The sequence below is a fragment of the Porites lutea genome, chromosome 10 (assembly GCF_958299795.1).
Source record: "Porites lutea chromosome 10, jaPorLute2.1, whole genome shotgun sequence".
Classification (NCBI taxonomy): domain Eukaryota; kingdom Metazoa; phylum Cnidaria; class Anthozoa; order Scleractinia; family Poritidae; genus Porites; species Porites lutea.
Genome location: NC_133210.1, coordinates 30,424,980 through 30,442,982, shown reverse-complemented (window position 1 = coordinate 30,442,982; position 18,003 = coordinate 30,424,980). Strand labels below are relative to the sequence as shown.

The window sequence follows — 18,003 nt, the reverse complement described above, 5'->3', positions numbered from 1 at the left end:
GATTAATTCAATATGGCCGCCGTATCGGTAAAAAGGTCTATTACAAAGCAAGTTTAAAGGTAATACGTAAACAAGTAGCAAAGATATTGTTCCACAAAGTCGCAAAATTTTACAGACGTTTGTATGGTTGTATGGTGCATAGGGAAGGGGACACCATCCGTGACTGCGCCCGTGGATTGGTAAGTTCGGAGGCTAAACGTATCCGGATATAGCATCCCTGTTGAAGCTAGCCTGCGAGCAAGCTCTCCATTTGGGGAAGCCGCAAGAAGTCACGCGAGAGCAGCACGCGAAAAGAGACTCGCGGCTAGCTTCGCTCCCCATGCATGGAGAGCTTGCTTGCAGACTCTGGGAAAGAGCGTTGAGTGACGAGACAAAAACGGTTGCGTTGAACCCGGGCCACATTGGTGGGAGGCAAGTGCTCTCACCACTGCTCCACCCTTGATCTGATGACAGATTCATCGCTACTGTAAGTTTATATTCGACTAACTGTTAATGACCAATTTGATTGATTAACAGATACGACCCCCCAAACGCTAACGGAAACTCCTTGTCGCCCGAGGCCAGCTGCAATCAAAGTTCCAAAGGATCCACCATACTTAAACCATCCTTCCTTCATCACCCTGCACCGATGCAGTGGGGGATGCCCCACCGCACAGAATGATCATCATTGTACTGTCAGTGCAAAGACCCAAATTTCCGTCAGAGTGGTAAAGATTCAACCTACTTCTATCTCCCAGACGAACGTCATCATGTACAATCACACACACTGCTCTTGTGACTGTATCAAGAGCTCAAGTGACTGCGACCCCGTCAAACATGAGTGGAACGTCGACTCGTGCTCCTGTGAATGCAGTTCGAACTTAACTGCGTGTGCGTCAAATCAGCGTAGGAACGCAGCTACCTGCGACTGCGAATGTACTCAGACACCTTCTAGCTGCACTGGGTATGGCATGACATGGGACTACACGGATTGCGGATGCAGCTGCTCACAATCTGTTAGAGACTATTGTCAAAGGAATAACCAAGATATTGATCTCTCGACCTGCCAGTGTATCACACCTGGCATTCAAGCTCTGATTTGAGCAACTTAAGAACCTTAGCCTGGTTTTCACTAGCGACGAAGTCAGAGTCAGAGTCGTAAGAGCGCTTATGATAGTGAAAGTCAAAACTCTGAGTCGAAAGCGGAATCATAAACTCGACGGAATCGGTGTCAGAAGAATAGGAACGTTTCCATTTTCTCAGGGGCAGTTTAGGGAGGGATATCATCTAAAAAGCCTCAAGGTTTCAATTTGAGCTTCCTCGCCAGAAAAATACTTTTCATTTTTTTACTTACGATTTACACAATTAACTTGCTTACCACTGAGATTTCAGTAGCTCAGTGGTCAGAGCATCCGACTAGTGTAAACGGAAGGTCGTGGGTTCAATTCCCATCTGGAGCTCAGATTTTTTTCTGTGTTCTTCTCTCCACACATATCATTTTATTTATTATTCTTACAATTTACGTCTCTTTAATCTTTAAATAACATTTTTGTAATATAGTCAACTCTCGCCTTGTGGACACCCGTTAATTTCACGGACACCCCGATGATACGGACAGCAGCTGAATCCCAGGCAAAAATAAATTACAGATGTTTGACTGAAATAAACCCTGATCCCGTTATTAGGCACTCTTGTTTATGAGGACCCTAACTCCAGATCCCTAGAGTGTCTGCTATAAAGGCAGCTGCCTCTCTATATTTTTTTTTCTGGCGAATAAATAAGCTAACTGAAACTGAATCGTAAACCATGGAGTCGTAAGCGGAATCCAAACGCTGTTTCACTAGATCGTATAAGTTTTACGTTCTGATAACGACTCCGACTTGACTCCGTCGCTAGTGAAAACCAACTTTTACTCGACTTATGATGGCACATATCGAAATTGCAGGGAACTTTTAGGGACGTACCATAAGAAAAGCCACAACAAGATCAGGTGACAAGATATTCATGAAAGGGAAACTTAAGTGAACAAATAAGGAAAATGTTGTGAAAAAAATATAATTGTAGTTTGAAAATTGTCTATGTATAAGTACTAATATACTATTGCTAGAACTTGTTCTATACCTAGTAGTTATAGAGTTGAACTGTAAAAAGAAGCGTGACTTCAATAGAGAGCTTCAGATTCGAGGACGAGGTAGGGTTAGATAAATTATGCTCGAAAATTTGAGCATTATGGTTTTGGGCGTCACTCCTAAAATCAAAGCATTATGCTGGAAATTATGTTCGTGCCCCAGCATTATGCTGAAAGATGCTGAGTGAATTTTGCGCAAATAAAAAAACAAAATAGGGGCTAACATATTATTTTCTTCTTTTAAATAACAACGACGTCTTTGAAATAAGACTGCTCTCATACGGAGCAAAGCTAAATGCCAGCAGTCTAGTCAGTCTAGTCTTTAATTCGGTTCATGACAAGTGAAAGCGCTTCGTTGTTTACCTGTGGAAGCATCAGGAAGCTATGTTGCACTCTCACACTTACAGGCCTGGGACGCTTGGCATAAATTAAGGCAGCCAGGCCTTCAACAAAGCCTGAAAGGTGTCGAACTGATTAAGTCCATCAATGATTCTTAGTGGTTGCTGGACTACTTAGGCAAGAGTTTGTCTGAAATGACCCCGACTGGTCAAAGTGTTCTGATACGGTGACATCCAGTCCTGAGTTGAACAAGTGATAATGGCGTCTGGACAAACATTTACCTCAACTGCTTACAGGAATCGTTGACGAGAAACCTTGTCGAAGACTATTAGACCGGAAGCCTTCTCAATTGTATCTGTTGGGACTTGAAACATGTGCAGTGGCGTCTTGTCGTTGATTGGTTGATTCGGCAATATGTAAGACTGTAACGAGAGATAGAACGTGTGAGTGATTGTTGTCACGTGATGTGTCTTTTTTTAAGACATGATTGTTAATAGAGATTTTTCGCTTCACCAGAAACTCATAACGGGTTGTTCAACTACTTATGAGTTTCTAGCTTTACGTATACGGCAAACAGCATACGTCAGATTCAAGTTCAATATAGAAAACGAGTACTGAGATTGAAAAAACAGCTCAAAACAATTCTTATGGATGAAAAATGTCTTGAATACTAATTTAGGTGTAGAAATAATGAACAGCAAACGACAAGTAATGGGGAAACTTGGTCAGGTGGTACGAGTCATTCTCTCTTGTGCTAGGCCTCTCCTTTTAATAATTGGAAGTCAGTTTAATTTCTGATTACTGAAGCTAAGAACCGAGTTATCACATCTCACCTTATATTTCACGTACAACTGGTTGTCCGCTTCCAGTCTAAAAAAGATTGATATGACACATTGCATTTTCAAAGAAGCACTGATAAGAACTTTCTTGCTACAAAGAGGAGCTTCTACCATGTTTAAGAGACAAGTTGGCGTTAATGGGCGTGTCTAAAACATTTGAAAACGCTTTTTAACTTAGAACGGCTCAAATATTTCTTTAACACGAATACTTTGGATCAGGATCTGAAAATCTAAGCTAACAAATCGAACTTATCTGTAAAAGACAGAAATCGATCAAGAATCTAACTTTCACTCTTCCCTGTCGACATCAATGCATTGACAGCATAAACAAAAACACAAACATAGCCTACGTACCAGGCAAGCGTAGCTGTCAGTTTTGTTTGTCGAGCGCGCAAATGAGCTGCAAAGCTACGAGAGGATGATTAGGCGAGGTACATAATAGGCTTTAAGTTTTATTTATCATTTAAAATGTATCTATATATTTAATGCCTTTCGTATTATTTTGGTATGTTCACACTTCACGGCTTTTTATAACACAGTTTCAACCCGACAAGGTATAATAAGGATTTAGCTACTTCCTGTCTACTGAGACATGGACCGAAACCTTTGTACGGTTTCTTTTTGCCGGTGACTGTCGAACAGAGTTCTAGATTTCGCTTAGGAAATCAGAGCCGGCCTTGTTTTTTACGCTTGTCATTTGTCGCTAGACTGTTCACAGTCCTCTTTCTTTCTGTAAGATCGTCGAGATCGAGCACTTTGCGTTACGGGCTGCCATCTTGCATTAGTGTCAAAACTACTCAGATCTACTCAGGGAGCAGGGGCGGTTTGGGAGGGAGCGAGAAAAATATTTTTCTCGCTCCCCTCCCACTAGAGCTATAATCCCCGTTGCCCGTCTCCTCGGTACGTTTGAAAATCACGATGGCCGCCATTAACGGTAAGACGCGCGCTATATCTCGACTATCTCACGAAAAAATAGGGGACTGTGAACAGTCTATTTGTCGCTGGACGTTTCCAACGCACAAACAAAGACAGCGCACACACCCTTGAGACGTCAATCAAATTTTGCACTCGACGTGATTTTCATGGTTGGCTGAGTTTTTTTTTTACATTATTGTTATTTGCATATACTCATTAAATTCATTCACAAACAGCAGCACGAAAGTTCACTGCCTGTACGACCTGCATATTAACAATGTTGCTTAGCATTTTACTATTTCCTTTGCTTCTCGTACAAGCTGCTTCGCCTCAAGCTAAGGTAAGTAGCTATATCTAAATCATCAGTTGTTTATCAGTCTAACTGCAAGGTATAAAGGAATGAGTACCTTTTTTAAAGAAGAAGAATCTGGTCCGACAACTTTTCAATTCAATGCCGTTGAAACAGTAACAGGAGAGAAAGGCTTTCGCGTGAAAAGCAAACAAATCTGTAACGGACGAATTTAATGTTGAGTTTTCGGGGAACACGTAATTTTAAAGCGTGCAGTCTGATATATTACTTGCTGCTGATAAATATTGAGATGCTACGTGTCAAGCATTAAATAAAAACCCAGCACTTCTTTAAAAATGATACCTGCTTTTGAATTAAGACATTTAGACATTTCGCGCCAAGAAAACACAGTTCGTTGAAGTTTGGTATCTCTGTCATAAGAAGTAAAAATCAGTTCCTAGCTCGGCCTTGAAGCATTAATTAGCAAGTACCATTTAATTCTATAGAGAGAAAACTATATTTTGAAACAAAACTGTCGTCAAGTTCCATGTCGTATCCTGCTTTCAAAAATGTGACCAAGAATTTGTCATCCTAATCTCTTAACAAATAATTCTAACTCACCTTTGTGTCGCAAGCAACACCATAAACAACGTATAAACCAGAAAAATTAGAATATTATTACAAAAAGTAACAAAAAAATGCACTAGGAAAATTTGCTAGAAAATACACTTACATTTACATTTTTGCATATTTTGTCTTCTGTATTAAGTACGCAAACACTCTGAAAAGCAGAATTTCTCCGAAAGGAGTTGTAATAATATGCGTGGGTTTCTTTCAGCCTTAGTTATTGATTTATTACTTAGTTACTTAGAAAACGCAAATCGTTGGAAATTATTCTGATTTCATATGCATTCCCTCTAAAACTGACGGCCCCTCCTTGTGGCTTTCACGCCTCGCAAAAAAATGTAGAAAAATCAGTGATCTGAAAATCCGACTATGCCATGAGACACTGTATGAGTTTTTTTAGCCGCTTTTAAAGTTGGTGCTTGATTACATAAGTTCAAAGGGTGACGGCGAGGCGCACGACATGTCGATCAGGCCAAGTTGGTCCGAGGAAGGGGGGGATTTTCTGGACCGAATCAGTTTTGCAGCACACTCGTGGAACAGAATTTGATGTCCACCATGTCTTGGTTTATCAAAGGTCGCCCTGGGGGCGCCGAAGACAGAGGTTTAGGAATCTGGTCTGTCAGGCTTTAACTGATTGGGAAAAGGGGGCTTTTCCCGTTCTATGATAGACTTCCTCGTTACTAACATGATCAGGCCAATGCGTTTCGGGTCACGAAGACCGAGCGAGTTCGTCTTGGAAACCTGGATACGTAACCGAAATGCATTAACCGAGAAGGCCTGGGAAGACGGGCAAAGTTGTACCCATTTATACAACGTCATTATTACGGAGGTTAGCAACAACGACGGCGACGGCTTGCTACGGAAGCGTCACTTAAAAAGTCGCGCTGCTTCAAACTTTATCGCGCTTATTCCATCTCGTCTAATTCACCAAATGCTAGCAAATTTTTTTGACGTTGAATTCTAACGGACTGTATCAAAATTCTGGAAAAGAAAAAGAAAGTCGTTGTCTTGTGTTCACATCCTCCAAAAAACGTGAAATTAGGTATTTTCACGTTGTAGTCGTGCAGTGACGGCAAAGAAATGTACAAAAAAGCGTGATGCACGTGCAGAGTTGTTACTTTGCTTTTTTGTCGTTCTCGTTGATGTCGCCGTTGGTAAAGATTTTCTTAAGCTCTCTATTGTCATATGGACAACCGACGGAAGTTTCTTGTTAAATGGGACTGAACACCATGATGTCAAGGTCTGAATCCGCAATGTACATGCACTGTGACTTCTCAAACAATTTAGGTTACAAAGATGCGAGATGATATACGTGGTTAATGTCAAAATAGCGATTAACACTTTTTAAAATCACTTTTTTTCTGCCACAATGTATAAGCTATTTTATTCCAATTCACGACAAGAACTAATATTTACCAAGCGAATAGTGGTATTAGTAGTTAATACAAGTTAATGGTAGCATGTATTGTACATAGCTAGGAATCGCATTTCACTTTGTAACCTCGTGTGTCGTATCGTTCGGTTCGCTCGCTCCGTGAGTTGTTGTATTTTTGTATTTTTCGTGTTTATTATGCCTGCTAAGCGCAAATCTCTTTGCCCTGGCTGCAAGACGCCGAAACAGAACCATGCCTTCGCTGCCCCGAGCAAGCACTGTGCCGGGCTGCCAGTAGCCTCCCACGCAGGCGTTTTTAGGAGAGCACGTTTTTCGTCCCTCCCCACAAACGCCGAGATTCTTGACGACAAATTATCAGCAGGCGAGGAGTTGCCGCCTTGCCAAGGAAAATCTGTTTCTTCGCCTTCGTCCGAGAGCGGCCCGCAAAAGCAGCTTGAATCGCAGCAGCTTCTGTTCTGCACGCGATGCGGAATCTGTCCCTGCGGTTGGAAAACCTCACAGCAGAGCAGACGACAATGAAAAAACGAATGGATGAAATCTCCGCCCGGAAGGCCTCCAAAACGACTCACGAGGATGCAAGTCGCTGTTCAGGCCCAGGCGCTAGCGATTTTCTGTTGCCGGTTAAACGAGCACCCAAAGCTCACCATCTACCGGAAAAATTCGTCCCGGCCGCCATCAATGGTGAGTATGTGGATTTTTCAGAGGTATTATCTTCTTTAAGCGTTTGACGACCCAATCAAAGCGATGAGGGAATGTTGCACACACTCTCGGCACTGTCTCGGGCGAGCTAATCCCTATTGCGAGGCCTCCACGCAAGCGTCCCGTTGACTCGTTTGATGTCTGGTTGCAAGTGTGGACCAAGTACGAGATGAAAATTGTTTCTGCACGGCCAAGCGTTACCTGGAACTGGCAGCCTACCGGGAACAGATACAACTTGCCAACCAAACGTTTTGTTGGCCCTCCGTGTACTTGTTCGACATACAAACGCGCATCCACGGGGACTCACGCAAGGACGCTCAAGCTCGCCTTGACGTCTTGGATACAACCTTGTACACAACCATTCCGCCCTTCGCCTCCATCCAAAGCAATGCCTTTGCGCTACTGAAAACCGGACTTAAGCCATCTTTATAACTTTTAAGAGCTACCCCTTTAACAGCAAATCGTACGAATTGGTACGTAACGAGACTGTGATCAACACAAACATAACGATCCGGGAGGAGGTTAGGCACTTCCTTATTTGGCCAGGAATAGCCGGTTCCCGACTCCAAGATAGTAGCGCAGTCATGTAGTTAAAAGTGATGCGAAAAACGCGTGTGGCTTGTTGACGCGCGCCTTATTTTCGCATCGCTTGTTATTTTTGCGACGTCCTTGATCCTACCACAGGCTGTGCCCGGTATATGCCGCTGAACAGGGAATGATTTCCCATTTCCTGAGTCTTCAGCAGAGTACAAAATTTTACCCTCTGAAACGTTTCAAAATAAGAGAACCCTCACATCTTAAATTCACTTTTGACAGGCTTATCCACAAGGACTTACAAAGTTCTATGAAAAAAGGGGATTTCCGTTTGGAGATGCTAAGTTTGACCCAGAGGCCGCTATATCTATCCAACAACAAGACGAGTCAGTTCCTTTAAAGCCGGTGTTAAGTGATGTTCCAGAGCATTCAGGAGGTGTTAATATATCAGTAGGTAAGAGCTCCAGAAATGGCCCCTTTTAGGTTTTGATAAAGACCAGTTAGTTAAATATCCATTTATACTGCTGGAAAGAGCGCCTTGAAATTTTCAAACTTATAAAGCAAGTTTAAAGGTAATACGTAAACAGGTAGCGAAGATATTGTTCCACAAAGTTGCAAAATTTTACAGACGTTTGTACTGTTGTATGGTGGGAGCACGAACTTGCAATTGTATAGGGAAAAGGACACCAGTCGTGACTGGGCGCGTGGATTGGTGGGTTCGGAGGCCAAACGTATCCGGATATAGCACTCCTGTTGGAGCTACAATCTTGGACAAAATAAAATGAAACAGCAAACCCCCATCCCCCCCAAATCAAGGATGAAGCCGCGCGAAGGGCAAAAACGCACCATTTTCCCATATTTGATTTGGGGAGGAGAGGGGGTCTAGGTTTTCCATTTATTTTGTCCAAGATTGTAGCCTGCGAGCAAGCTCTTTATTTGGGGGAGTCGCAAGAAGTCACGCGAGAGCAGCACGAGAAAAGAGACTCGCGGCTCGCCTCGCTCCCCATACGTGGAGAGCCTGCTAGCAGGTTATGTTGGAGTTAATTAGTCTCCCTCGCAACCGTAAGTTTATATTCGGCTGACCGTTGATGACCAATTTGATTGATTAACAGATACGTCCCCCAAACCGCTAAAGGAAGCTCATTGTCAACCGAGGCCAGCTGCAATCAAAGTTCCAAATGATAAAAAATTATTCAACCATCCTTCTTTCGTCACCCTGCACCGATGCAGTGGGGGATGCCCCACCGTACAGAATGATTATCATTGTACTGTCAGCGCAGAGACCCAAATTTCCGTCAAAGTGCGCAAGATTCAAGGTAATTCTCAGGTCGAAACGAATGTCACCATGTACAATCACACACACTGCTCTTGTGATTGTATCAAGAGCTCAAGTGCCTGCGACCCCGTCAAACATGTGTGGGAAGTCGGCTCGTGCTCTTGTAAATGCAGGTCTGACCTAAGTGCGTGCGCGTCAAATCAGCGTAGGAACACAGCTACCTGCGAGTGCGAATGTGCTGAGACACCTTCTAGCTGCACTGGTTATGGTATGACATGGGACTACACGAAATGCGGATGCAACTGCTCACAATCTGCTAAAGACTATTGTCAAGGGAATATTGATCTCTCGACCTGCCAGTGTATCACACCTGACATTCAAGCTCTGATTTGAGCAACTTAAGAACCTTAGGCTGGTTTTCACTAGCGACGAAGTCAGAGTCGGAGTCGTAAGAGTGCTCCTGATGGTGAAAGTCAAAACTCTGAGTCGAAAGCGGAGTCATAAACACGACGGAATCGGAGTCGGAAGAATAGGAACGTTTCCACTCTCTCAGGGGCAAGTTAGGGGGGAAGATCATATAATAAGCTCCAAGGTTCCAATTTGAGCTTCCTCGCCAGAAAAATACTTTTCATTCTTTTACTTACAATTTACACAATTGACTTGCTTACCACTGAGATTTCAGTAGCTCAGTGGTCAGAGCATCCGACTAGTGTAAACGGAAGGTCATGGGTTCAATTCCCATCTGGAACTCAGATTTTTTTTTCTGTGTTCTCTCCACACATAGCATTTGATTTATTATTCTTACAATTTACGTCTCTTTAATCTTTAACTGACATTTTTGTAATATAGTCAACTCTCGCCTTGTGGACACCCCGTTAATATCACGGACACCCCGACGATACGGACAGCAGCTGAATCCCAGGCAAAAATATATTACAGACGTTTGACTGCAATAAACTTCTGCTATTACTGAATCTCGTTTATGAAAACACTAACTCCAGATCCCTAGAGTGTCTGCTATAAAGGCAGCCGACTCTCTCTATTTTTTTTTTCTGGCAAATAAATAAACTAACCGAAACTGAATCGTAAACCATGGAGTCGTAAGCGGAATCCAAACCCTGTTTCACTAGATCGTGTAACGTTTACGTTCCGATTACGACTCCGACTTGACTCCGTCGCTACTGAAAACCAACTTTTACTCGACTTATGAAGGCACATATCTAAATTGTAGGGAACTTTAAGGGAGGTACCATAAGAAATGCGATGGGGGGGGGGGGTGGGGCGAAATACACAACAAGATCAGGTGACAAGATATTCATGGAAGAGAAACTTAAGAGGAAAATGTTGTGAAAAAGATATAATTATTGTAGTTTGAAAATTGTCTTTGTATAAGTACTAATATACTATTACTCGAACTTGTTCTATACCTAGTAGTTATAGAGTTGAACTGTAAAAAGAAGCGTGACTTCAATAGAGAGCTTTAGATTCGAGGACGAGGTAGGGTTAGATAAATTATACTCGAAAATTTGAGCACTATGCTTTTGGACGTCACTCCTAAAATCATAGCATTATGTTCGAAATTATGTTCAAAGATGCTGAATTAAATTTTGCGCAAATAAAAAAACAAAATAGGGGCGAACATATTATTTCCTTCTTTTAAATAACAACGACGTCTTTGAAATAAGACTGCTCTCATACGGAGCAAAAAGAGCTAAATGTTAGCAGTCGTTTCAGTTCGGTTCATGACAAAAGAAAACGCTTCGCTGTTTATCTGTGGAGGATCAAGAAGCTACTGTTGTACTCTCAAACTTACAGGCCTGGGAAGCCACGCATAAAGTAGGGTAGCCAGGCCTTCAACAAAGCCTGAAAGGTGTCGAACTGATTAAGCCCGTCAATGATTCTTAGTGGAATCGTTGGTCGGTTTTGTTTTTTATTGTGACGAGGAACCTTGTCGAAGACTATTAGACCGGAGGCCTTCTCAATTGTATCTGTTGTGATTTGAAACATGTGCAGTGGCGTCTTCTCGCTGATTGGTTGATTCGGTAATATGAAAGACTGCAACGGGAGATGGAACATGCGAGTGATTGTTGTCACGTGGACAACCGACAGAAGTTTCTTGTTAAATGGGACTGAACACCATGATGTCAAGGTCTGAAATCCGCAATATACATGCACCGTGACTTCCCAAACAATTGAGGTTACCGTGAGATGCGAGATGATATACGTGATTAATGTCAAAATAGCGATTAACACTTTTTGAAATCACTTTCTTTCAGCCACAATTTATAAGCTATTTTATTCCATTTATTATGCCTGCTAAACGCAAATCTCTTTGCCCTGGCTGCAAGACGCCGAAACAGAACCATGCCTTTCGCTGCCCCGAGAAACAACTGTGCCGGGCCGCCAATCAAGAACGAGATTCTTGACGACGAATTATCAGCAGGCACGGAGTTGCTGCCATTCCAGGGAAAATCTCTTTCTTCGCCTTCGGCCGAGAGCAGCCCGCAAAAGCAACTTGAATCGCAGCAGCTTCTGTTCTGGACGAGATGTCCCTGCAGTTGCAAAACCTCACGGCAGAGCAGACGACAATGAAAAAACGAATGGATGAAATCTCCGCCCGAAACGCCACCAAAACAATTCACGAGGATGCAGGTCGCTGTTCAGGCCCAGGCGCTAGCGATTCTCTGTGGGCGGTTAAACAAGCACCCAAAGCTCACCATCTACCGGAAAAATTCGTCCCAGCCGCCATCAATGGTGAGTATGAGGATTTTTCAGAGGTATTATCTTCTTTAAGCGTTTGATGACCTAATCAAAGCGATGAGGGAATGTTGCACACACTCTCGGCACGGTCTCGGGCGAGCTAATCCGTATTGCGAGGCCTCCACGCAAGCGTCCCGTTGACTCGTTTGATGTTTGGTTGCAAGTGTGGACTAAGTATGAGATGGAAATTGTTTCTGCACGGCCCGAGCGTTACCTGGAACTGGCAGCCTACCGGGAACAGATACAACTTGCCAACCGAACGTTTCGTTGGCCCTCCGTGTACTAGCCTGCGAGCAAGCTCTCCTATTTGGGCAAACGAAGCGAGCCTCGCGAAAACGCACGAGCGAGGGGCCGAGGAAAGGATTAATATTCTGTTTGTTGACGTTTTATGAGCTGCACGCGATAATCTGATATTAGAATGAGCCGTAATTGAGAAGTCTTTCTGTAGTTCTTTGCAGTCATGATAATGAACCCTCCCATTAATAAAACGGCGTGATCCGGGGTCTATAGGCTTCCTTTCCAGAATATAAAATAATATGATAAGTCATATTTTAAAATTGGGCGAAAGTTGAAAGTTTTAAAGTTCGGTTTTTGATAAATGAATCTCCTATTCGATGCTAAAATCTCAGAAGTCATTTTCTGCGGGAGTGTTTTAACTGCGTTGTGACAGAGGACACTCTTTCTTTTCCTTGAATAAACTTTGTTGTTAAGAAATGTTATGCTGATGCACCTGTTCTTGTTTCCTTTCCTCGCGCGTTCTCGCGAGACTCACTTCACTCGCCCAAATAGGAGAGCTTGCTCGCAGGCTAAAACTTGGCGATAAACAGCTTAAATTAGGTGTTATGTGACCTCGAAGTAGCAAATGAGGGCTTTCCAGCCTGGGCGAGAGTCATTCGAAAGAAACTTCGAGGGCGCCCGGGACTATACCCCTTTCCCCGTCACGGTTTTGGCGGAACGCGTACCACTCTGACTGAACGTTTCCATGTCACAACTCGGTAAATGGTAAACGAAGGAGATGACCACTTCGCCATTTTTTAAGCAATGCCGCGTTTAAGTGATGTTCGGCGAGACGATTTGTACCGGCGATTTTAAGCGCATTAATTACAGCATTTACAGCTTTGTTGCGGCAATGCTTCGAATGGTTGCAACATTGTCCCAACCAGTTGCCGTTGCACTAAAAAGACTAGAATCGTCTTTGCCAATCGTCTCGATCGTGTAACATTTACGTGAGAAATCCGAACAATCCTTTTAAATTTTTGGGATCAACGATCGACCTCAAACGTTAACGCGCAAACACCTGCTTGCCTTTTAAGCCCCGTCACAAATTATGTGTGATACAACCAGTTCCTTTTAGCATTTAATTCTTCACTCCCTTGAAAGTATATTTTTTCACAAGTTCATATTTTAGAATTCTGTTCTCCGTTCTACACTTAAAGAATTCATCGACATCAATTCGTGTAAAATTTCGATGATCTACACTCAATCTACACACTCGATCAGTTCCACGACTTCGAACGACTACACAGTTCCTAGACTCCTGTACAAACTTCAGTTCTCAGATCAGGTGACGAGTTTTCCCGCCACAATGACGCAATAATTTTCTAACACTCGAGGGGTTGGGAGAATTCTCGGATTTGCATAACTGTCTCATCTCCCGACCCCTCTAGTGTTTATATCAGGCTATGCAAACACGGACAACGTTTTCTATTGCTTAACTAGTGATTGCTCTTTTGTTGACTTTTTATTTTCTTTTATCCTAGTCAACTTTAACATAATATTGGAGGCCGTAAAAATTACAGTAGAACACAGAAAAAGCTAGACTCATTGTCTGCGACGGAAGACGCTAATTTAGTTGAGTATAAATTGAGAATTAGCGATCCATCAAATGCAAAATAAATCTTTTCACAAGAATTTTAAAAGTTCCGCTTATCTTTTAACTACTTATATAGAACGATTAAGACCCTGTTTACATGGAGTGGGGGACCCCGGTCTAGTGGGGTAGGTTTCTTTTGTTTTGTGTCCTCCAGAGCGTGAAAACAAAAGAAACCAACCCCACAAGACCGGGGTCCCCCACTCCATGTAAACAGGCCCTAAAACTCATGTATTTTCTAAAAGGCGTATAATGTACCCGACTATATACTTCGTATATTGTTTACTTTTTTTGTTTACTTTTATTAAGTGGGCAGGTGTAAAAACGGACAAAGAAAAGTGGAAAGAGGAAGTATTCAAGTGACAATTTTCAGTTCGGCACTAAAAACTAAATGCTTCGATAAGCCCATGTTTGTGTAGAACAGTCCTTAACGCTTTGTGTCAGTACATTTTAGCAAAAAGATCTCAGTAAAAGAGAATTAACTTATCTTTTATTTCCTAAAGGTTAAGCAGCCCATTAGCACTCAGTAAAAGAAGCGGCTTTATTGATTTCTTTCCTTAATGACAAGCACACCAAACAAAAAAATGTAATCAGTTTTCATGGGGTTAGTTCAGGTGTTCATGAAAAATTCAGGGTCTAATTGTTGGTGATAAAGCTTTTGTTAAAGAAATACAAATAAAAGAAATACAGCGGTGTAGCTTAAATGGCAATGAGCTTTTACTTGAGAAAAATGGAGCAAATTTATAATTGAAACTTTGTACCGCGGTTTTGAGTCTATAAAGTAAAAACCACAGGACTCGTAGATGATAGCGGTTATTTTGTATTCTTAATTTGCGTATTAGATAAAAACGCAGACCATTACTTAACGCTTTTGATGAGGAGTTTTAATGACATGGACCTCTAAGCAAACTTGTGTGTTTTTCAGCCAAAAACAAACCATTTTACGGGTAAGATAAGAGACAAGAACTGGCGCGGATTCACACCGGCTTCCACCGTTTTACGGAAATCCGCCAGACTTTTTATAATAACTATATATTTTTAATAATAGAAAACACTTTCTAAGTGGAATTCTGGCCCATATGCTGTCTGAATGACTCGGAAACCCAGGAAAGGGGACTCTAAGGAGTTAAAATCCAAAACATCTCCTTGGGGAACCTGCCCCCGAAACACTCTAGAAACTTACGCCTCCGGCGCTCATTTTAGAAATCGGTCAATATTTATACCAGACGCCGCGCCTGAACAAGCTATAGCTGATCGCCTACGATGAGGAAAATTGATGAGCAATTTTCTTTCACAGCTACATCATTTCTCTTTATAACGCCTTCATTAATGTTTCTCTAATTATTATTATTATTATTATTATTATTATTATTATTATTATTATTATTATTATTATTATTATTATTAACAAAATTAACTCGGGGGATGGTTTGTGTTTCTCCTCTTATATAATAGCCCTTCAGAACGTGACATTGGCGGCTAAGGGGTCCTACTTCTTTCACAAATTGTTTCATGCTAAGACTGGCTGACGAACAGCACTATGTATTCGAGGAACATTTTTAAAAAACAAAAGACTATAAACAATTCAAACGTTCAAGGTGTATCTATACTTATGAGTATGAAGATGAGAATGATTCAAAAGTGAAATCAGGCCCTATGGTGCTACCATTCAAATGAAAGCTACTGAGCAGTACTTTCCTGTGGTACTGTTTGCTATACTGTACAAGATAGCTGTTTTAAATCAGTCTGTAGATATCTAAGTCAGTCCTAAGTAGCGACTGTCATGACTTGAATAGAAAGAAAACTATTAATTTTTAATTTTGTATAAATTGCTTTTTGCGACTTTCAGTTCTAGGTGTCGATTTTTTGGAGTGAAATATTTTGTAAAAAGCAAGTGTTGAAAGTAGAACTTATTAGCTTGCATTGATGAGGATGTTCATAGATATGAGATCCTCAACCGACTTTATTAATTGATCATAGATCAATTAACAGTCAGCAGCAAACGATATACACCTGGCAGTCAAACTGTCCCTATTTGAAACCACTTGCGAATAATTGTTAGGTTTTTCTTTTGTTAATAGCTTGATATCTACAGACGCCTCGTTAAAAAAAAGTTCACAACCAATGAAATATGCCCCGATTGTTTGGGCGATAATTTCAGGCGTGAAGAGTTGGTGTTTCGTTGTTTGAAGCTCAATATGTTTTTTGAAAATACGCGCCTCTTTTTTCTATTTGCCTAAGTTGGTGTCACCTCTCTTTCCATAGCAAAAAACTCAGATAAATTTTGAAAAAAAGTGTTTTGAGTATGATTTATTTGATCCTTTTCTTCGCTCTTTCTCGTGGAAATAAGACACACCACAATACAATATCTTTATATTTTTAGATTTCTTAACTTTTCCGTGGGCGTAACAGCTGAAGTTAACTGCCTTGTTTTATACATTGTCAATACATTAAAACACAAAACTAACAAACTCAAAATGATTTTTAGTTCCGGTTTTAAACAATGAAAGGTACCAACAATATTAATTGCGTGGCACTCCTCGCTAATTTACTATCTTTTTCCAAAAGAGGAGCATGCATACATATTTAAAAGATGTTGAACTAGCTTAAGAAATCATTCAGGAGACTTAAACTGCATAGCGATGTTCAACTTACTGAAGTTCACACTTTGCAGCGCGATATTTTTTGTGTCTGTTTCTTGTACATCAAGAAAAGCCACGATCAAGGTAAGACATATATTTGAGTTTTTCTTTGAAGATAACCTTGTGGTCTCTGTAAAATAACGATAATTAATATTATACAAAACTACACGTTGTGTGTTTGAGCTCAAATTTATCGCGATGGGAGCATGATCCCAATTTTCAAATATTTTTCTCGCTGGTGAATTTTCTGACGGGATAACAAGAAAGTCGCCTTTTTATGATAACTTAAGAAAGGTTCAAAGGAGGAGGAAGAACAAATAATCTTTTCTCTTTTTCTATCTTGATTAATATTCTGTTTGTTGACGTTTTATGAGGTGCACGCGATAATCTGATATTAGAATGAGCCGTAATTCAGAATTCTTTCCGTAGTTCTTTGCAGCCATGCTAATGAACTCCTTATTAACAAAACGGCGTGATCCGGGGTCTATAGGCTTCATTTCCAGAATATAAAATAACATGATAAGTCATATTTTAGAACTGGGAGAAAGTTGAAAGTTTTAAAGTTCGGTTTATGATAAATGAATCTCCTATTCGATGCTAAAATCTCAGAAGTCATTTTTTGCGGGAGTATTTTAATTTGCATGGTGACAGAGGACACTCTTTCTTTTCCTTGAATAAACTTTGTTGTCAAGAAATGTTTTGCTGATGCACCTGTTGTTGTTTCCTTTCCTTTGCCCCTCGCGGCTTCGCCGCTCGCTCGCGCGTTGTCGCCAGTCTCGCTTCACTCGCCCAAATAGGAGAGCTTGCTCGCAGGCTATCCGTGTACTTGTTCGACATACAAACGCACATCCACGCGGCCTCACGCAAGGATGCTCAAGCTCGCCTTGACGTCTTGGATACAACCTTGTATACAACCATCCTCGACGCTTCCGCCCTTGGCCTCCATCCAAAGCAATGCCTTTGCGCTACTGAAAACCAGACTTAAGCCATCTTTATAACATTTAAGAGCTACCCCTTTAACAGCCAATCGTACGAATTGGTACGTAACGGGACTGTGATCTGCACAAGCATAACGATCCGGGAGGAGGTTAGGCACTCCCTTAGTTGGCCCGGAATAGCCTGTTCTAGACTCCAAGATAGTAGCGCAGTCATGCAGTTAAAAGTGTTGCGAAAAACGCGCGTGGGCTGTTGATGCGCGTCGTATTTTCGCGTCGCTTGTTTTATTTTGCGATGTCCTTAATCCTAGCACAGGCTGGGCCCGGGTAGATATATGCCACTGAACAGGGAATGGCTTCCCATTTCCTGAGTCTTCAGGAGGGTATAAAATTTTACCCTCTGAAACGCTTCAAAATAAGAGAACCCTCACATCTTAATTTCACTTTTGACAGGCTTATCCACGAGGACTTAGAACGTTCCTTGAAAAAACAAGATTTCCGTTTGAAGATGCTAAGTTTGACCCAGAGGCTGTTATATCTATCCAACAACAAGACGAGTCAGTTCCTTTAAAGCCGGTGTTAAGTGATGTTCCAGAGCATTCAGGAGGTGTTAATATATCAGTAGGTAAGAACTGCATCAATAGACCCTTTTACGTTTTGATGAAGACCAGTTAGCGAATATCCATTTATACTCCTGGAAAGAGCGCAAAATTTTATAGACGTTTGTACCGTTATATGGTGGAAGCACGAACTTGCAATTGCATAGGGAAGAGGACAC

At 41.6% G+C, this 18,003-nt stretch overlaps 1 non-coding gene across 1 annotated transcript; it reads left to right on the top strand.

Moving 5' to 3' along the window:
- The first annotated feature begins 9,693 nt into the window (after window positions 1-9,693).
- Trnat-agu (transfer RNA threonine (anticodon AGU)) lies at window positions 9,694-9,768 on the top strand. Its single transcript has one exon. It is a non-coding gene; the product is annotated as a tRNA-Thr (tRNA).
- The last annotated feature ends 8,235 nt before the right edge of the window (window positions 9,769-18,003 follow it).